The sequence below is a fragment of the Symphalangus syndactylus genome, chromosome 9 (assembly GCF_028878055.3).
Source record: "Symphalangus syndactylus isolate Jambi chromosome 9, NHGRI_mSymSyn1-v2.1_pri, whole genome shotgun sequence".
Taxonomy (NCBI): Eukaryota; Metazoa; Chordata; class Mammalia; order Primates; family Hylobatidae; genus Symphalangus; species Symphalangus syndactylus.
Window position 1 is genome coordinate 46,541,818 of NC_072431.2, and position 19,932 is coordinate 46,561,749.

The window sequence follows — 19,932 nt, forward strand, 5'->3', positions numbered from 1 at the left end:
AAGTAGACACATCCTCTAGCTACCTATGCACTCTTGTCAATATATGTGAAATATTCCTTCTCAGGTGTCAGTAGCCTCTCTCTGCATTGCAGGGGGAAGAATTCTGATCACTACACATTGTGTGCACATATCAAAATGTCAATGTTCCCCATAAATATAAACAAATATTATATATGAAAAAGTGGAACAAAAATAACAATTCTGAATACGAGATTTAATATCATAGATACAGCTACATGTAAACGTCATAGCACAAACAGAAGATTTTTATAAATTCCTAGAGTAACTCCACTTGCTAACTAGGTGAGTAAGGCTAAGAAACTAGGAGAACGCCCTTAAAGTTTTAAGACCACAGTAGGACGCCCTTAAAGTTTTAAGACCACAGTAGGAAAGTGCTGTGGACCACATAAAACATAAAATGATGTGATGGAATTCAAGTCTTTCGGCAGGTAGTTTTTCACTAGATGAGAGGTGTGACAACACTCAGTGCTTAAATTCACAAATGAGCGTTAATTAATAGATATGCCCAAACCATCAAAGTCCCAGTCCCGTCTAGACTTAAGGCTGATAATATCAGGACATAACAAATAGGAAAACTAAGCAAAGGGGAGAGTCCAGCATTTGTTAAGGACTATCTATATGCTGGGCCCTTCTGTTTATCTTAATTAATTCTGACACTAACACTGACAGCTAGGCATTATTCTAATTTTGCACCAAAGAAAATTAAGTTCCTTTCCCCTCAACTATGAAACAAAGCCATATGGTAAGTAAATGGTGGAGCCAAAATGTCAATTCTAAGTCTTCAATTTCCTGGGCTCTTTCTTCTCACCCTGCTACCCTTCAAGAAAGAATATTGCTTCACAGCCATCTGAATAATTTCTGGGATGAGTGAACTGAGTTTTAACTTCCATCCTACCCAGGTAGCCTATAGCCCTTCTAATGTTATATACCATACAGAAATAAGAGACAATTGTGAATATGAAAATGTCCTAATGTTCAATCCAAAGAAACTCTGAATTCCTAAGCAACATAGAAGGTGGCAGTAGAAGCAGGATGAGTGAAATCTGTAAAGGCTTTGACTTATACAGACATAGCTTCAAACAGTCTATCTGCAGAGCCACCTACCTACCACGAATCCTCATGCTGATCACATTCATTTCACCACAACAAATTAAAGAACTGAGAGGGATATAAATAATTAGCACTGTGGCCAATTCCAGTAGGGTTTTCTGTCTAGTTAAATGTATGTTTTCATTTCACAGCAATTGTGAAACAAAACAATCACAGAACTGAAGAGAACACTTATTTGAGTGCCTCTAAACTGTTCACATTCTGTGTTACTTTTGTGCAGTTACTCCTGATCTTTAGAGAAGGAACCAACTTTACTAAAATGAAAGACAGCTTTGGAAAAGAATATATGCATTTATGTTAAAGAGAGATATATTTTATGTTAAGAAGAGATATGAAACATTTATGTTTCAGAGCAACTGCTCTGAAAGGGCAAGCTCTAAGCTAGTTCTGATTTGGGCAGGTGAGAAAAGGTAAAAAACTGATAGTTGCTGACAATTCCAGGAAATCTGAGAAGTCATATCTTTGAGAAGTACAGGTAGACTTTGTTTCATTGAGCTTTGCTTTGTTGATTTTCACTGATACGGTGTTTTCTACAGATTGACATTTTGTGGCAGCCCTGCTTCAAGCAAATCTATTGACACCATTTTTCCAATAGCATGTGCTCATTTTGTGTCTCTGTGTTACATTTTGGTAACTCTCACAATATTTCAAACTTTTTCATTATGATTATTATTATTATTGAGACAGAGTCTCACTCTCCCTCCCAGGCTAGAGTCCAGTGGTGCTATCTCGGCTCACTGCAACCTCTCTTCCTGGGTTCAAGCAATTCTCCCACTTCAGCCTCCTGAGTAGCTGGGACTACAGGTGCATGCCACCACACCCAGTTAACTTTTTTATCTTTAGTAGTGATGGGGCTTTGCCATGTTGGCCATGATCTTGAACTGTTGACCTCAAGTGATCGATATGCCTCGGCCTCCCAAAGTGTTGGATAACAGGTGTGAGCTAACGTGCCTGGACTTTGTTGATATTATTATACCTATTATGGTCATCTGTGATTAGTAATCTTTAATGTTCCTGTAGTAATTGTTTTGGGGCACCAAGAACCCCACCCACATAGGACAGCTAATTTGATTGATAAATGTTGTATGTGTTCTGATTGCTCCACCGTCTGGCTATTCCCTCATCTCTCTCCCTGTCCTCCAGCTTCCCTATTTTCTAAGACATAGTAATTTTGAAATTATGCCAATTAATAAACCTACATTGGCCTCCAAGTGTTCAAATGAAAGGAAGAGTCTCCCATCTCTCACTTTAAACCAAAAGATAGAAAAGATTAGGCTTAGTGAGGAAGACATGTCAAAAGCCAAGATAGGCTGAAAGTTAGGCCTATTGCAGTATACAGTTAGCCAAGTTGTGAATGCAGAGGAGACGTTATTGAAGGAAATTAAAAGTGCTACTCCAGTGAACACAAAAAATTATAAAAAAACAAAACAGGCTTGTGTTAGTGGTCTGGATAGATCAAATCGGCCATAACATTCTCTTAAGTCAAAACCTATTTAAAACAAGGACCTAACTCTCTTCAACTCTGTGAAGGCCAAGAGGGGTGAGGAGGCTGCAGAAGAAAATATTGAAGCCAACAGATGTTGGTTCATTAGTTTCATTAGGTTTAAGGAAAGAAGCTTTCACCATAACATGAAAATTCAAGGTGAAGCCATAAGTTATCTAGAAGTTCAAGCTAAAATAATTGATGAAGGTTGCTACACTAAACAGCATATTTTCAATATAGGCAAAGCAATGTTATATTGGAGGAAGATGCCATCTAGAACTTTCATAGCTAGAAAAGAGAAATCTATGCCTGGCTTCGCAGTTTCAAAGGACACTGGCTCTTGTTAGGAGCCACTGATGACTTTAATCTCATTTACTATTTGGATCTCATTCACCATTTGGACTTTAAGTTCATTTACCATGTGGAGCTCATTTACCATTCTGAAAATCAGAGGATCCTTAAGAATTGTGCTGAATCTACTCTCCTTGTGCTCTATAAATGGAACAACGAAGCGTGGATCACAGCACATCTGTTTACAACATCACAGTAAATCTGTTTACAGCACTATTTAATAAATATTTTAAGCCCAATATTAAGACCTACTGCTAAGGAAAAAATAATTCCTCTCAAAATATTACTGCTTATTGCCAATGCATCTGATTACTCAAGAGCTCTGATGGAAATGTACAAAGAAATTAATGTTTATTTTATGCCTACAAACGTAACCATTCTGCAGCCCATGGATCAATGAACAATTTCAACTTTTGAGTATTATTACTTAAGAAATACTTTTAGCCAGGTACAGTGGCTCAGGCCTGTAATCCCAGCACTTTCGGAGGCCGAGGCTAGCAGATCACCTGAGGCCAGGAGTTCAAGACCAGCCTGGCCAACATGGTGCAACCCTATCTCTACTAAAAATACAAAAACTAGCAGGATGTGGTGGCAGGCACCTGTAATCCCAACTACTTGGGAGGCTCAGGCAGGAGAATCACTTGAACCTGGGAGGCAGAGGGGAGCTGAGATGGCATCATTGCACTCCAGCCTGGGCAACAAGAGCAAAACTCCATCTAAAGAAAAAAAAAAGGAAAGAAATTCATTTTATAAGGCTATAGCTGCCATATATTGTGATTTCCCCGATGGATCTGGGCAAATAAATTGAAAACTTCCTGGAAAATATTCATCATTCTAGATGTCATTACAAATGTAATTCGTGGGAGGTCCAAATATCAACATCTACGGGAGACTGGAAGAAGTTGATTCCAACACTCGTGAAAAACTTTGAGGGGTTTGAGACTTCAGCAGACAAAGTAACTGCAGATATGATAGAAACTGCAAGAGAAATAGAAATGGAGCCTGAAGATGTGACTGAATTGCTGCAATCTCATGATAAAATTTGTACAGATGAGGAGTTGCTTCTTATGAATGAACAAATAAAGTGGTTTCTTGAAAGTAGTCCTGGTGAAGATGCTGTGAACATTTTTGAGATGAGAAGAAAATATTTAAAATATTACATGAACTTAGTTGATAAAGCAGCATCCAGGTTTGAAAGGATTTAATCCACTTTCGAAAGAAATTCTACTGTGGGTAAAATGCTATGAAACAGCATCACAGACTATAGAGAAATCTTTCATGAAAGGAAGAGTTCATCTATGCAGCAAGCTTCACCGTGGTCTTATTTTAAGAAATGTCCACAGCCACATTTCTACAGCCACCCCAACCTTCAGCAACCCCCAGTCTAATTGGTCAAAAGCCATCAAAGTCAAGGCAAGACTCCACAAGGAAAAAGATAAAAATGTGCTAAAGGCACAGATGATAACATCATTTTTAGCAGTAAAGATTTTTAATGAAGGTATGGATGTTGTGTTTTTTAGACATACTGTTATTGCACAGTTACCTATAGTGTAGTATAAACATAACTTATATAAGTACTGGGAAACCAAAAAATATGTGCAACTCACTTCATTGCAATATTTTCTTTATTGCAGTGATCTGCAACCAAACCTGCAATATCTCCAGGTTATGACTGTAGACTCCACAGTGTAGTGGAGATTGAATCTCCATGGAGATGTGCCTGAAAATCTCTTACTACATGATGAATGTAACTCTTTGGGAACAGATAGGACAAGCTAGCTAGCGAAGGAAAGCCTAGTCTGACCATACCTCTCCTCTGTATAGTTGTTTGTCCCCACTCCCTTTTACTTTGAAACATGCCATGTGAATCTCTGTTCTTGTACTTACCATAATTTAGAATCATTTATTTATGTGCTCATCTTCCTCTATTTTAGTGTGAACTCTGGAGAGCAAGAACTTTTATTATTTACTTCTTTACTATGTATTCACTTGACCCTCAAAACCAGAAACATTGCCTTAGAAGGTTCAGAACATACTACTCTCAGCCACCAGCTTGCCCCCTATACTCACATAGACAGTCTCCACTAACAATTATCCACTGTCTCCTGAGATGATGGGTTTAGGGTTCATGGTCTAGGCCCTCAACCACTTACCTCATTTCACTTTGTACTTTCTTCATATCACCACAGGAAAGCTGGTTCCTGTTGTATTGTCTCTCTCTTTTGTCTGTGGTGTTACATGCTGTTCTCTTGCAAATGACACTTTATGCGGCTTTTACAACATCTTTCCATTATATTCCACTCACATTGGTACTTATTGTTGGAATCAAGTTTAGTTTTTCCACTCAGGGGGGCTTTCAACCTGACTTCTCAGAATCTATGTATGAGTTGGCTCATAGATTTGGCATCAATGATAAGGCTTAACTTATCTATGAAAGATAACCAGATACAAAGGAGGCACTAAAAATATACTGCTAAGTAAATATCTGAAATCCAGGAGGCCTTGCAAGGATGAAGGATAATATTAAACAAGAAAATAAATGAAGAATGACCCAATTTTGTGCATCTGACATCCATAAAGAAATAAAAAGCTTAACTTATAGCCTCAAAATAATAAAAAATAATTGTGAAATATACTGGTCTTTCTACTAATTTCAGAGATAATTTTTTAAAACACACACACAAAGCAAGAGAACAATATCTATTTGTATTTTTTTAAATTTTTGAAGATTTCTGTGCTCAAACACAGGGAATTATGATATGAATTAAAATATAAATTAGTTGTAATTTGCATGGGTTCACAAACCCTCATATGCAATTCCAGAGCTGTATACAACAGCATTCCCAATATGAGAGAATCAAGCTGACTTGGTTTCTAGGATGTCCCAGTGCTTGCTTTGGATTTGTTCACACACAGATTCAGATGCATTTTAATCTCTGGCTCAGCCCATATGGTCACCCCATGAGCACTCAGAATAATTCTCAGGTACATAGTCACTCAGCTCAAACAAAAGCGTGAGCATGTCAGGCGTGTAACATTCATCATCTTCAACATAATAATTCATGAACCTTAAAGAAATAGTACAAACTCTACTGAAGGCTATTAATTTCCAATTCCATTTAATAGCAGATTCCAAAGCTGCTTCTTTTTCCAGTGTAAGGGACATGCACAGTAAGAGAATAGATACTCAAAAATGCTTTCACCATCAAGCTGGGGTATGGAGGCTCCATCTGAGTAGGAGTTCAGGATCTGTTCTGTGATTTCTGTTGCTAGGCAACCACTTCCTTTGTCTGCTTTGTTCAGAACAGTTGCTTTATTTATACTTGGTTTTAATGATGCAGATCATAATGTGAAATTATAAAAGAAAATAGGAAAAAATTATATCAAAAATTGTCCCAGGGAATTTGGAATACTGTGTGAAAACTAATGAATGTTGATGCAAATAGAACTTCTGCAAAAAAAAAAAAAAAAAAGTCCAAAATCATAATCCAACAGGTCCCACCTACTTGAGACTTTTTGAGTGGGCTATCTCATAACCTAGAGTTAACCTTGTATATTAACTATGTCTGTCCAAAATAAAACCTAGCACCCAGGCAATAATTTAAAAATACCAAAAAAACTGGAAGGCAATTTTCAGAAAACAAATAACTTTTTTTAGTGTTAGATGTTGAGATAATTTGGAGATTAACATGTGTTAAAAATCAAAAAGTAAACTTAGAAATGAAGAGGAAATACAGGAGGACAAGGGATGCAGAAGATAAAAGGTATATTTATAAATTCTAAATTTTGAGAAACCTTGAAATATGTGATAAAGATTCCAGAAACTCTGATGTGTACATACCATAAAATTGAACTAAACTTCTTCATTGACAAAAACCTCACTATTTTCTACCACAGGTAAATTTTTAAAAAATTATCCTCAATCTATTATTTTAGGGATGATTATTAATGGAAGAAAAACAATGGCTATGCTTTGATCATGTTGATTGTTACTTAAGTTTTGCCTAGGTTTGCCATGTCAATTCTTTTTTCATTAGCTACTCTTATTTGTTTCCTTGCCCATTAATAACAGAGAACCTCTCGGGTGCCCACAAGGTCCCAATATACTAGTACTTCACAGATCTTAATTTGATCTTCAAATGACCCTAAAGAAGGCACTATTATTGTTATCATCCCCATTGTATAGATGAAAAAAGTGAAGCACAGAGGTGTGAAATATGTTCCCCTGGGGCATCCAACTAGCAGGCAGCAAAACAGGATTAAAACCCACATACTCAGCAGGACCTGCTCAGTTACTAATCTATGAATTGTTTTGTTATTCCTCCCAACCCACTGCCTCAACACAATTTTGTTAATGACTGCTTTCACATTGAGTACCCTCCTTGATTTGAGTTTTCATAAAATAAACAGCTAACTCAATATTTTCTGTCTCCATCTATTTTTATTCTCAATCTTGAGCACTATAGGTTATAAAAACTTTGGACTGCTGCATTCTGGTTATAATAAGCCCTAGGTAAAATGTGTTCTATTCATGTCATTAATTTTCATGCCTCTCCCCCTGTTGCCTATAGAGTTTTGAGATGCTAGAAGACCTGAGGTATACTTATATTATTGCTGTAGACTGGCTTGCTTGCATACTTATGAAAGTCTTCAGGCTTTTAGTCCCTCTATTATATAGGAAGGTATTAGATAAATACCAAGAATTAAGGACCAAACACACAAGAGACTCCATATGAAGTTTGATTATCAGTATTTTTGCTTATGAAATGTGGGCTTCTGCTAATCTAAACCGAGTTCTCAGATGTTTTCTTTGATGTCCCCACAATTAAAATTCTCATTTTTTTCTTCTATTATTACATCAAAAATAATTTTGACTAATTTTTGAAGCAATAATAAGTCTAGTGTCATAGAGATTTTGTGACCTTTATGTCTACATTAACCTCAAATTTCAGAGAAGTAAAGTTTGCATTTTACCCTATATAAAGGCATTGCAGAAAGGAGAGAGATTCTGATGCCACTGGAGTTTGTCATTCATAGAACAAATAAGGCTGTGTTTCAAGAGAGGCCTAATTTGCCTTACTCCTTAAGTGCTTGTCTTCTAATGAAATTCTCATCTCTAAGTCAATAGTTCTCCAACTTTGGGTCCCAGACCAATGGAGAACAGATCTCAAGAGTACATGTGGCCACTTGCTTCCTCATTAAACAGAAACAGAGAAGCAAGGCAAAGCAAACCAAGAAATGCTGGCCACAAAGAGAGGGTACTAAACTTCTTTAAAGCTTGTAATTTTCACGTGATTATATGTAATGTTGTTTTGAGCCAAACAAAGCTCATTTCAATCCATTTACTAAATTATAATTTTTAGAATACAGACCCTTTATCAATAATATACCTACAATTAAATTATTTATTAAAATTATTATGCTGATTATTGCTAAAGTTGCAAGAAAAGTTATTTATTTATTTTTACTTTTTTATTTCCATAGTTTTTTGGGGAACAGGTGGTATCTGGTCACATGAGTAAGTTCTTTAGTTGTGATTTGTGAGATTTTGGTGCACTTAATGCCCAAACAGTATACACTGAACCTAATTTGTATTCTTTCATCCTCTACCCCACTCCCACCCTTTCTCCCTAAACCCCAAAGTTCATTGTATCATTCTTATGCCTTTGCATCCTAATAGCTTAGCTCCCACTTATGAGTGAGAACATATGATGTTTGCTTTGCCATTTCTGAGTTACTTCACTTAGAATAATAGTTTCCAGTTCCATCCAGGTTGCTGCAAATGCCATTAATTCCTTCCTTTTTATGGCTGAGTACTATTCCTTCATATATATATTTAAATATATATCTATATATATATCGCAATTGCTTTATGCACTCATTGATTGATGAGCATTTGGGCTGGTTCCGTATTTTTGCTATCGCAAATTGTGCTATCAACGTGTGTACAAGTATCTCTTTTGTATAATAGCGTCTTTTCCTCTGGGTAGTTACTCAGTAGTAGGATTGCTATATCAAATGGTAGTTCTACTTTTAGTTCTTTAAGGGATCTCCACACTATTTTCCATAGTGGTTTTACTAGTTTACATTCCTACCAGCAGTGTAGAAGTGTTCATTTTTCACTGCATCCATGCCAACACCTATTTTTTTAATCTTTTTTTTTATAGCTATCTTGCAGGCATAAAGTTTATTCCTGCAAGATAGCTACAATCAAAAGATCAAAAAATAATTGTTCTTTTGACTTTCCTCTGGGATAATGTGCTTGGACAACCCTGAGTGTTTTATATAAGGTAACCTTTTTAATAGTTTTGATAGTCCCTCAAAAATAACAGAAATATTATTAATATTAATTCTTACACAATGAAATATTTCTTGAAATAAATTGTATATGTTTAAATATAAAATAAAATATGTTTTAAATATAACATACATAAATAAAATAGATTATAGTAAATATACTATAACGTAGGATCTGTAATAGAAGGGACCTTGTGGGCTGGGCGCGTTGGCTCATGCCTGTAATCCCAGCACTTTGGGAGGCCGAGGCGGGCGGATCACAAGGTCAGGAGATGGAGACCATCCTGGCTAACACGGTGAAACCCCATCTCTACTAAAAATACAAAAAAATTAGCCTGGGGTGGTGGTGGGCACCTGTAGTCCCAGCTACTCGGGAGGCTGAGGCAGGAGAATGGTTGAACCCAGGAGGCAGAGCTTGCAGTTAGCCAAGATCGTGCCACTGTACTCCAGCCTGGGCGACAGAGTGAGACTCCGTCTCAAAAAAAAAAAAGGGACCTTGTGTGAGCTGAGTCTGGGACACAAAAACAAAAATGAGCTAACAATTCATTAGCTCATGCATTTTTTAGGTTACTATGGTACAGAAAACACATAAGTCTCAATTAAAGAATAGAAAGGTATAGTATAAAGTCTACCATCAGATATAATAAAGTCATTGTTTACTGACAAGGAGAGGCATAAGAAAATTAGAGGGCATGCAGGAAAAGAGGAATATGATTTGAAACTTTTTATTTCTGTAAAGCATTTTGGTAGATGTTCTCTTCTAGCATCACATCACAAACCTAAATGAGTACAAGGGCCACAGTGATGTCAAAAATATTTGAATCTGGCTAAGTATTAAATCATAGATAATGCTAACACCGTGAATAATGACTCTTCCCATTTGTTGTCTGCAGTTAGATTCATAGCCAGCCCACTGAATATGAATTGGGTGTTCATCTTATACAGCAATGTGAGAAAATAGTTAATTTAAGTAAATAACAGCAAGAAGGATGTAAATACTAACACACTAAGCACTATTTTAAAATATTTTATATACGTCAATTAATTTAATTATATAATAACCCCACATGGTAGATACTTTTCTATGCTCATTTTGTGGATGAATCACACAGAACACAAATACTTGTTCCAAGGTTACATAACTATTAAGTGCTATAGCTAGAATTAGAATCCCTGAAGTTTAATTAAGGATCCCAGTGTTTACACTGACCTATGATTATTAATTCTTACTTTAAACACATTTTCCTTTAAATAATTAATGACAGTTGATTTTTAAAAATTGTTTAATTTAAACATAATTTTACATATGTCAGAGACTTGTTGAATTTTTTTCAGAGTCTCAGTAACAGAGCAAAATTTTATAGCTGAGACCCATGTTCCATAGTACAACTTGGTATCACAAATGAAACCCACTAGAATATAGATGGCTACCTCTGTTCACGAGATAGATCCATTTCCAGTTAATAAAATATGTTTTTGTATTGTCATATATCTTCTTGTTAAATATCAAATTACCTTTAATTTTATAAAAGCAATTATAGGCAAATAATAGCTTAAGTTTAAATTACAACATTAAGGAAAGTTAAAAAACCACAAGATTGGCTGGGCACGGTAGCTCACGCCTGTAATCCCAGCACTTTGGGAGGCCGAGGCCCAGGATCACGAGGTCAGGAGATCGAGACCATCCTGGCTAACACAGTGAAACTCCGTCTCTACTAAAAATACAAAAAAATATATATATATATATAGCCGGGCGTGGTGGCGGGCCCCTGTAGTGCCAACTACGCTGTGGGAGGCAGAGGCAGAAGAATGGTGAGAACCCGGGAGGCGGAGCCTGCAGTGAGCCCAGATCGTGCCACTGCACTCCAGCCTGGGAGACAGAGTGAGACTCCGTTTAAACAAAACAAACAAAAAAAAGGAACACAAAATTATGGTTACAGATATTTCAGCAAGACAAGTTATTTAAATATTGTCTCTTCTACTTCGGAAATATGTGCCCCTTATGATGTGTATGATTAGATAATTTGAACAGTGAAAATTGGCTATGGAAATGTAGTACTTTCTGACATATGTCAGAATATAATCACTCATGATTTATAGCAAATTTCTGAGTTTATGTGTTTATTTTATATCTAATTATTTTTTGTATTTTTTTCTTAATTTGTCCATATTTGCTTCTGCAACCCCTTAAAACAGAGTTATAGTGAGAGCTCAGAGCACCTTAAGCAGCTGGTGGTAGAATGGTTCAGGCTGTTTATTGTTCTCTGATTAGTATAAGATCCCAGGATGAGGAATTAAAATAAATTAGCATTAGACTAAAAGAAATTCTAGGTAAATAAAAGCATGTAGTATACCACAACACTGCAACCTGTCTATGCCTCAGAAAACACAACATAAGAGCTAGAAACAATTCCAAAATGCCAATAAATTGTGAATCTATGATTTGTTAGTTAAAATTACCAAACAATTATATTTTGTACTCAAGAGCCTTACATGCTAAATAATTGTAAATATTGAGGCAAGTAAAGATGCTTTCTGTATGTATATTTGTAGGCATCAAAGAGCACAGAATTACATGTCATTCATCATCATTTAAAACCATTTTAAGTGTTAGATAATTAATGATATTTTTCTCATATTGAAATGTAACATCTGTCTAATTCTAGATAGGGCATTAAAATACACGATATGTGTTTAAACTCCATAGTGTTAATTGATCCATAATTAGACTGTGCAAATAGGAAACATGTCACTTGAGATGGATAATAAATCCATATTAGTTGAAATATATGGAAAAAATCCTGTGCTGGTATGAATGATAAAATTTGAAATGCTAACGTGACTATGAAGTGTACACCCTCTATCCGCTTTGGTCAAATCACATTATTCCTAGTTATGACTTTTCCCCTAACTGGGAAAATTAGAGTTTCTACTGGTTTAATTTCCCAGTTTGCTAACAGGAGAAATTTGAGAATTTCATGCTAACTTAAATACATACCATAAATGTTTATAAAAACAAAAGTTAACACTCAATTCAGAAAAGAAAATCTGTTTAAAAATACTCTGATAGAAACAAGGACTCTTTTCACAAGCTGACCAATTACACATAATTCTATGGAGATCTGAGAGATAAATGGATTCCCAACTGGAACACTGTTATTCTTATGTTGTATTCCTCAGTTATAAAGTCTGCGTCTCCAGGATTTCAAAAGCTCAGTATTGTAATGATTGTGGATTAAAACTACAGCCATTTGGCATATAGAGAAGTTGTAATGCATTGCAGGAGGTACTATCAGCAAGATCAGCAGGGGCGAACTTTATTAAAGTGTTTTTGCCACTCCTTGCCTATAAAATTCAAGCTGTCCTTAAACATTAGTCCTTATGTAGGTTGCCCTCTGGAAGTGGAAATTTTTGCAAAATTTCACAATGCAAGTTTGTTGCTCTGGGCATGTCAATGGGTTAAAAAATAAATAAGTAAAACCTCTTATTGGCTTTAAACATTGTCATATTCTTTCTGTCTACATTTTCCCATTTTTTCATAACCATGCTGCTACACTTAAATAAAAACAATTAAATTATAATTTTTAAGAAATGTGTTATTACATTCTGTGCTTTTCTCCTGTAGTATGTTTCCTATTCAACATTTTTTTAAATTGTATCTTACATCTGCTACCTTACATTAGATAACCCTGCTCTGACATAAAGTCTGCTTTTAGGAGATGCTTAAAAAGTAGGATTATAGCACCAGATAATGTATCTTACAAAATCATGGCTTGGACCCATGTGATTCTCTATTAACTTTTAGATTGATCTGGTTCTTGAAGGCTGTTTGGTTGACTCATGTGTTCATCAGATTGAAGTTTATCACAGATTTCTGGCTTTAGCTTTTTAGATCTTGTCGATTCTCACAGCATTAAGCAAGCAAGCTGTTCCTTAGTGTTGTAAATTTACTGGTGATGCTTTTGGATGTTGCTTAATGTGGCATGTGGAAAAAAAATAAGAAAATAGACAACCAGAGACAGAGGAGTGTTTGTGGCAAAATCATATCTACCTTTGTTCAGTGTCTAGGGAGCATGAGAACAGAGGATCTGGTTTGATCTTCATAGTCCTACTGAAAAGCATGTCATGGTCAGCGATTGATTTTTGAATTTGTAATAGTGAATTTAAAAGGAAAAATTGGAATAAAATAATAGCATGAGGCATTCTGATAAAATTAAAAGAAGAATTTTATAATCACATTTAAATTTCAAGACTTTGTAAGAGCTGCAAAGCAAATTACAGATCTACATCTCTCCCAGCCTCACCCCATAAACAGAAAGAAGATGAGACTGCAGAATATTAGGAAATACATTGCCATGAACAAGTAGGATTCGAAAGCAGTCTGCTGTCTTATGCACTGAAGCTGAGGACCTACACTTTAACAGAATCTAGATGCCAGAAGAAACACGGACTCAGGTTACTACATTTTTTTTCACTTTCCCAACTTTCATGGTTCAAATATCTTAACCTGTATGCTGGTCAAAGAGCAAGAGCTCTTCCACATTTATTTTCCTATAGTGATTAAACTTATTTATTAGTGCTAGACCATTTTCTGATTTTTCTAATCTTTATTAGGACACCCCCATAATCAAGAAATATTGGAATTTTGTTCAAAGTAATGCTACCCAGATACTGACACATGATCTTTTCCCCTTTGCCCAGCCCAGAATTCTCACCTTTCAAAGTGGATCCTTGAAATTCCTGAAGGCGGCCTGCTTAGAATTTTGTTTTGTTTTTAGTTCCCTTTTCCTTTTATGACCTCCCAAAACAAAAGAGGTCAGCTGTCCTCTCTGGTGTTTCTACTCTTCCTTTTGCCTCCTTTCCCCCAAGACACCACTGTTCTACGGATTCCAGTACTCTGTATGGGTGGCACCATGCCTGCCTCTGGGAGAAGCAGCAACCATAGATACTAATTAGGATTTTTCTTCTGGAACTGACTAAATCATCTTATTTTATGTCTTTTTGTCAATAAAAATGTAACAATTAAGATTCTTTATGGGCCTGTCATGCCTGAATATCAAAATAGTATGGATTTTTTAATCTTAGTCTCCCTAAACTAGTTAAGTATTATGCTAACTAACCATAATAGAAAACCCAACAGTGTTTACACTATTCTTAAGTGTGAAGATTATACTGAGAATTAGCCCCTTACTTTGGGATAAATGCACCAGTGGTAAGCAGGTAAAAAGTAGTAGGTGGAAGGATTATTGATTCACCATCACAGGGGAACTTGGCATAGTAATACCTTACCTATTTCCATGATTCCTTGAGGCCTGATCCCATTGACCTTTCCTGGAAAAGCGACCTTGGAAAAGATCCCTTGTCAAGTAGACGTGGTTGAAAAAGAGTCAAGATATCAAATCCATCACTGCCATATTTATTTAGAGAGAGGAAGCCTGAACCATGGAGACAGCTAAGCAGAGTTACCAATTTTCATGAATTCCATTTGAAGATGACAGCCTGTGCAAAAATATTGCTTTCATTTGGATCAAAAACGCTCCTGAAATGAAAGTAAAGTTACACAAAAGGAATAAAACTGTAACAGGAAAGAAAATTGAAGGGAGTGGTTATTACAGGACAAGATTTTTTTAACTTATAGAAGTCATACACAGGAGCTGCTGCATGGATACTAAAGAAATAAGAGAGTGTAACTGTTTATGAGAACTAAGGACAGAATCTAGGTTGTAATCATCAGGTGTATAGAGCTTGAAATGAGGGATGAGGGATACAGTAAATTGAACTGTGTCTACTGAGGGACGGTGAGGTTAGACAGAACGAAATTGAACCCTAGCATGCCAGTGATAAACAATGTTTAGCTAACAAAATGATAATAAAACTATTCTAAAATTTCAGAGTCAAGGTACAAAGTAAGAAAGACTTAGTTATGATTGAGGATGTAATATAATATTAATTACCTTGACAATGTAAAATTAAAATAAATAGGAATAGCATATGGAAAGTGGGAAGAAAAGAGAAATAATTTTAGAGGCACTATTATTCTTATATTTACAAAGAAAGAGTCAACAAATATTTTTTAAAGTGGCTGAAACAATAAAAAATTGGATTATAATATTTAAAGTTACTTAAGAATCAATATCAATAAAACCATAATATAATAATCAAGCACTGAGAAAATTAGTGGACAAGAAGGCAGGAGATAAAATGAGCTAAACTTTTAGTTTTTTAAGATACAGCCAGTAAGTACTGCCAGAGGTTGATAAATAAAGAAAATGTGGTAAAATAATATCTATAATTATGGAGGAAATAACTAGGAAAAACAGAAACAGAAAGAATATTAGACTGTTCCCTCAGGGTAGAAATATTAGAGTTGGAAAGGGTGGTAAAGGCAAATTTTTAACCATAAACTCTTCTATACTATTGGCTGATATTGATTATGTTTTATGACAGGCTAACAAAAGAAAGTTTATTTAAATTCTAAATGTAAATGTGGTTCTAACAGTTGTTCTTTCTTTATTTGAACACAGTTTTCTCAGGTTGAAATGAGATAGGATCATGCCTGTTACACAACAAGTGCTTGATGAAATAAATCATTATCATTGTTATTCTGCTTATTAACATCACTTTCCTTGGGTGGCAGGGTAGTTGGTAGAGAAGGAAAGTCAATATTCAGTTGTAAAGCATGTGGTTATATATCCACATTTTCTTGACTACTAAACTGGAACTCATTACTAGAAAGTAAATCCAACAAACAAGAAACCCAAGATCTGGAAAGTCACATTCCCATTGTCTTGTGTAAAACTTTGAAATAATCTAAGCAGCCTGTTTTGGGATTTCTATCCCTAACATTAACATCATCACAGAATTTTGGGTTTCTCCAGACAGAAATTTGAGCTGAAAGTCAGCATTAACATAGAGGTTACAGAGTTATCGCACCCTCACTCATGTCTCCTGTTTAGCATGATGAGGATTCAAGCCATTCTGATTCATTTTTTTTTAATTTTTATACAACCTACTAACAGGAAATGATGTTCTGCATATTGCTTCAAATTTTAACTTGAAGTAGTTTTCATTTATTAAAAAACTTATGGTTTTTAATACATTGTTCTATTTAAGTGTAGGAGGTTTTCATTGGAGATGACATTAATTATAAGTAAAGTTAATTTAACAGATGGGTGATAATGAGATACATGAATCATCAACTGAGAGAAAAATACAAACTTAGAAGAGAATGACAATCACTATTCACTGGTCATTTGCAGGCTATGTATCCAATATTTTAAATTATCATATTTAGAATTATATTACCTATTATATCAGGTAGAACATGTGTATCATAAATGTGAGTTATGCTTATACCAAAATACATAATTTTGGTGATGCCAAAATAATATACCTATAAAAGAACATTGCTTATAAATGGACTAAAAGTAAAGGCTACAATTCTTTTTAAAGCATCCCGCATTAAGTTCTGTATTTACATTTAAATTCAGCACCATAAAATCATGTTTCTGTAAAACCTGAAGTGGTTGCATGCATTTCTTTAAATGTTGTATAAATATGTAGCGTGTCACATAATAAATTATATGCCTCAAATATGTAATTGTTGTAAATTCTGATGCAATAATATTTAATAGGTTTTAAAGGAAATTAAAGACATTATGAAGAGAAAAATAAAGAGTGATTTAGTGGAGTAAGTGACTCTGCATATACATTGATAGATTCATACTTTTGAATATGTTAAGCCACCATTACTGTTTCCCAGCACGTTTGAAAGGTAAGGGACATGTTGATGGCACAGCTTTCATGCTCTAAACACAGGAGAGTCTCCTCTGGAAGGGACTATAGTGAGTACATTCAAAGCCTTTCATTAAATAGACATTAATGACTCCATCAGTGTTCAGGTATGTCAACATATTTTGCTGTAAGGAATTCCTTTACTTATCATTAGTCAACTGGAATAAGATATTTAAACATGAATGACATGAATGAACATATGCCTAAGGGTTTTCAATTCTTTATGAATATATTTAATGTTGTCTCAATATTTTGATAATGACTTAGACACACACACCTTAATCATTAATTCTGGACTATATATCTTGATAATTATGTTCTAGCCAGGCATTACTAATTTTAATGCCAGTGTTTCAGTTCAGGATTGATTTAAAATCAGACAAAACAGTTTATTTTGCCTGGACTGTCTAGAAAATAATTCAGAGAGACTTAACTCATAAGTTTTACATTCATGCCAAGTGAAATTCAAATGTTTTCCACAGTGCTATATAAGAACATATGTATGTGAGGCGTGCAGGGCCGGAAACTGGAGCAGCTCAGAGGCAGTGAATAGCTCTTCAAGCCTGCAATAAAAAATGACCTCCAATAAAACTACATTGCAAAAAATGGGAAAGTAACAGAATGGGAAGTGTATAAAAGTCAAAGAGGCAGAGACTGAAGAATTTGTGGTGGAAATAGCAAATGGGAAGCTGGAGTATTTCCCAAAGTGGAAGGGATTTACAAATGCTGACAGTACTTGGGAACCGGAAGACTACTTAGACTGTCTAGAGTTAATTGAAACATTTCTTAATTCTCAAAAAGCTGGCAAAGAAAAAGATGATACAAAAAGGAAATGTTTATCTGACAGTGAATCTGATGATAGTAAATCAAACAAAAGAGATGCTGCTGACAAACCAAGAGGCTTCGCCAGAGGTCATGATCCAGAAAGAAAAATTGCCACAGAGAGAAGTGGGGAATGGATATTTCGTCTGGAATGGGAATATTTAGATGAGGCAGACTTGCTGCAGGCAAAAGAGGCAAACGTGAGGAGTCATCAAATTGTAATTGCTTCTTATGAAGAACGATTGCCTTGACATTCTTGACGAGAAGATGAAGCTCAACAATTGTTTGCATTGCATTTTACATATGTATTTTATATATATATATATATATATATATATATATATATATATAAAATCTGGATCTTGGTTTTTTATTTACTAATGTGAAGAAATCTCTACATTCTAATGAAAATCAAGTTTGATATGTTTGTTTTCAAAGTAGCATTGGGAGATTTGTCAGGAGTTTTTTTTTTTTTGCATCAATCACATTTGTTACTTTCAACAAATAAATGAAACTTTCTGTAGTTGCTTTCTTTATCAGAAAAGAACATTTGATACCATGGCATATTTTGTCCTCTGCACTAGAGAACAGCTTTGTTAATGTTGAGGGAAACTTCCTTAGTCATTATACAATCAGTACTTGTGTTTAACTTGTATGCCTAAGAACCATTCTGAGTTTTATGTTTTGTGTGTTTATGCTTAAAATACAAATGTAAATGGTTTTCTTCCTTGGTTTATTTTTAAACTTTCACCAAAACAAAAACCATGGGTATGCCCATGGTCCTGGGATGCCATAATTCTGTGCAACCTAAGAAATAAATCACTTCAAGTTAAATTGAAATTTTTCCTGAAGTTGTAATATTTCAAATTACATAGATGATTCTATAATTAACTGGATAATTTAAAGCATCCACATCAGAACACACATTGATACCTATATTCATATAAATGTGATTGTTTGTTTTCAAAATTTCTAAAAGGAAGATTTTTTATTACTACCAACAACCTCCTCACTCAGACGAGGAAAGTAGACAAATCTTGCTGTTTTAATTGGCTAAGCAAGTGTTAGTCAAATAGACAAATTTAAAGATTCCTCTAATGAGCCTTTCCTTTAGAAAAAGCTGTAATCCTTGTGCTATATTGATTGAAACATCATGATTTGTGGAATGTCTCAGTCTTGGCTCATGGAAACCTAATCAGATAAGTTTAGAAAAGGCAGTTTAGGACCTGCTGGCATAAATGGGTAAAGACACGTGTATAATGTAAACAATTGACCTGCATGTGTTTTCCTTTACCCAACTCATTCCTTACATGTAGGCTCATTTTTTTCAGTATTTGGGTTACTGGTTTAGCAGAAGCCAAGAAAATGAAGGAAAACAATACCTTTGTAATAATCAGAATGTTATCCAGCTGTATATTCTTTATTTTAAATACTGGTGTACAGTAGTCAATAAATAGCTTCACATTCCTTTATACATATATAAATATATAATATGAATATATAATTTACATATTATAATTTTTACTATATATGTATATATAATATATAATTTTTAATTGAACTGAATATACATATAAAAATTCAGTTTTTATATGAATATATGAATACATATATTCAGTTCAATTAAAATTGTTTAAAATTTCTTGGATATAATACTAAAATCATATGTAAAAAAATGTTAAAATTGAAAAAATTAGACCATCAAAATCTAACGCTCAAAATTTAAAACATTTGTGCATTAGCCCATAAGCAACAGAGTAAAAAAGCAACCTACATAGTATAATAAAATATTTGCAAATGACATATGTGATAAGGGATTAATATCCAGGATATATTTTAAAACTCTTACAACTCAGTAGTAACAAAAAACAAAACTGATTTAAAACTGTCCTAAAGGATGAATAGACATTGCTCCAAAGAAGAAGACAGACAAATGAGCAACCAGTACATGAAAATGTGCTTACCATCAGTAGGGATTTGCCTTAGGGATATGCAAGTCAAAACCACAATGAGATATCACTTCATGTCCATGAGAATGGCTAAGATAGATTTTA

At 34.7% G+C, this 19,932-nt stretch overlaps 1 long non-coding RNA gene across 1 annotated transcript in view; it reads left to right on the forward strand.

Annotated features, from left to right (window-relative positions):
* LOC129489473 (uncharacterized) overlaps window positions 1-13,663 on the forward strand; it is a 202,663-nt gene extending 189,000 nt beyond the window's left edge. The window contains exon 7 of the long non-coding RNA XR_008659995.2: window positions 13,561-13,663. This is a non-coding gene — a long non-coding RNA (uncharacterized lncRNA). The remainder of the gene's footprint in view (window positions 1-13,560) is intronic.
* The last annotated feature ends 6,269 nt before the right edge of the window (window positions 13,664-19,932 follow it).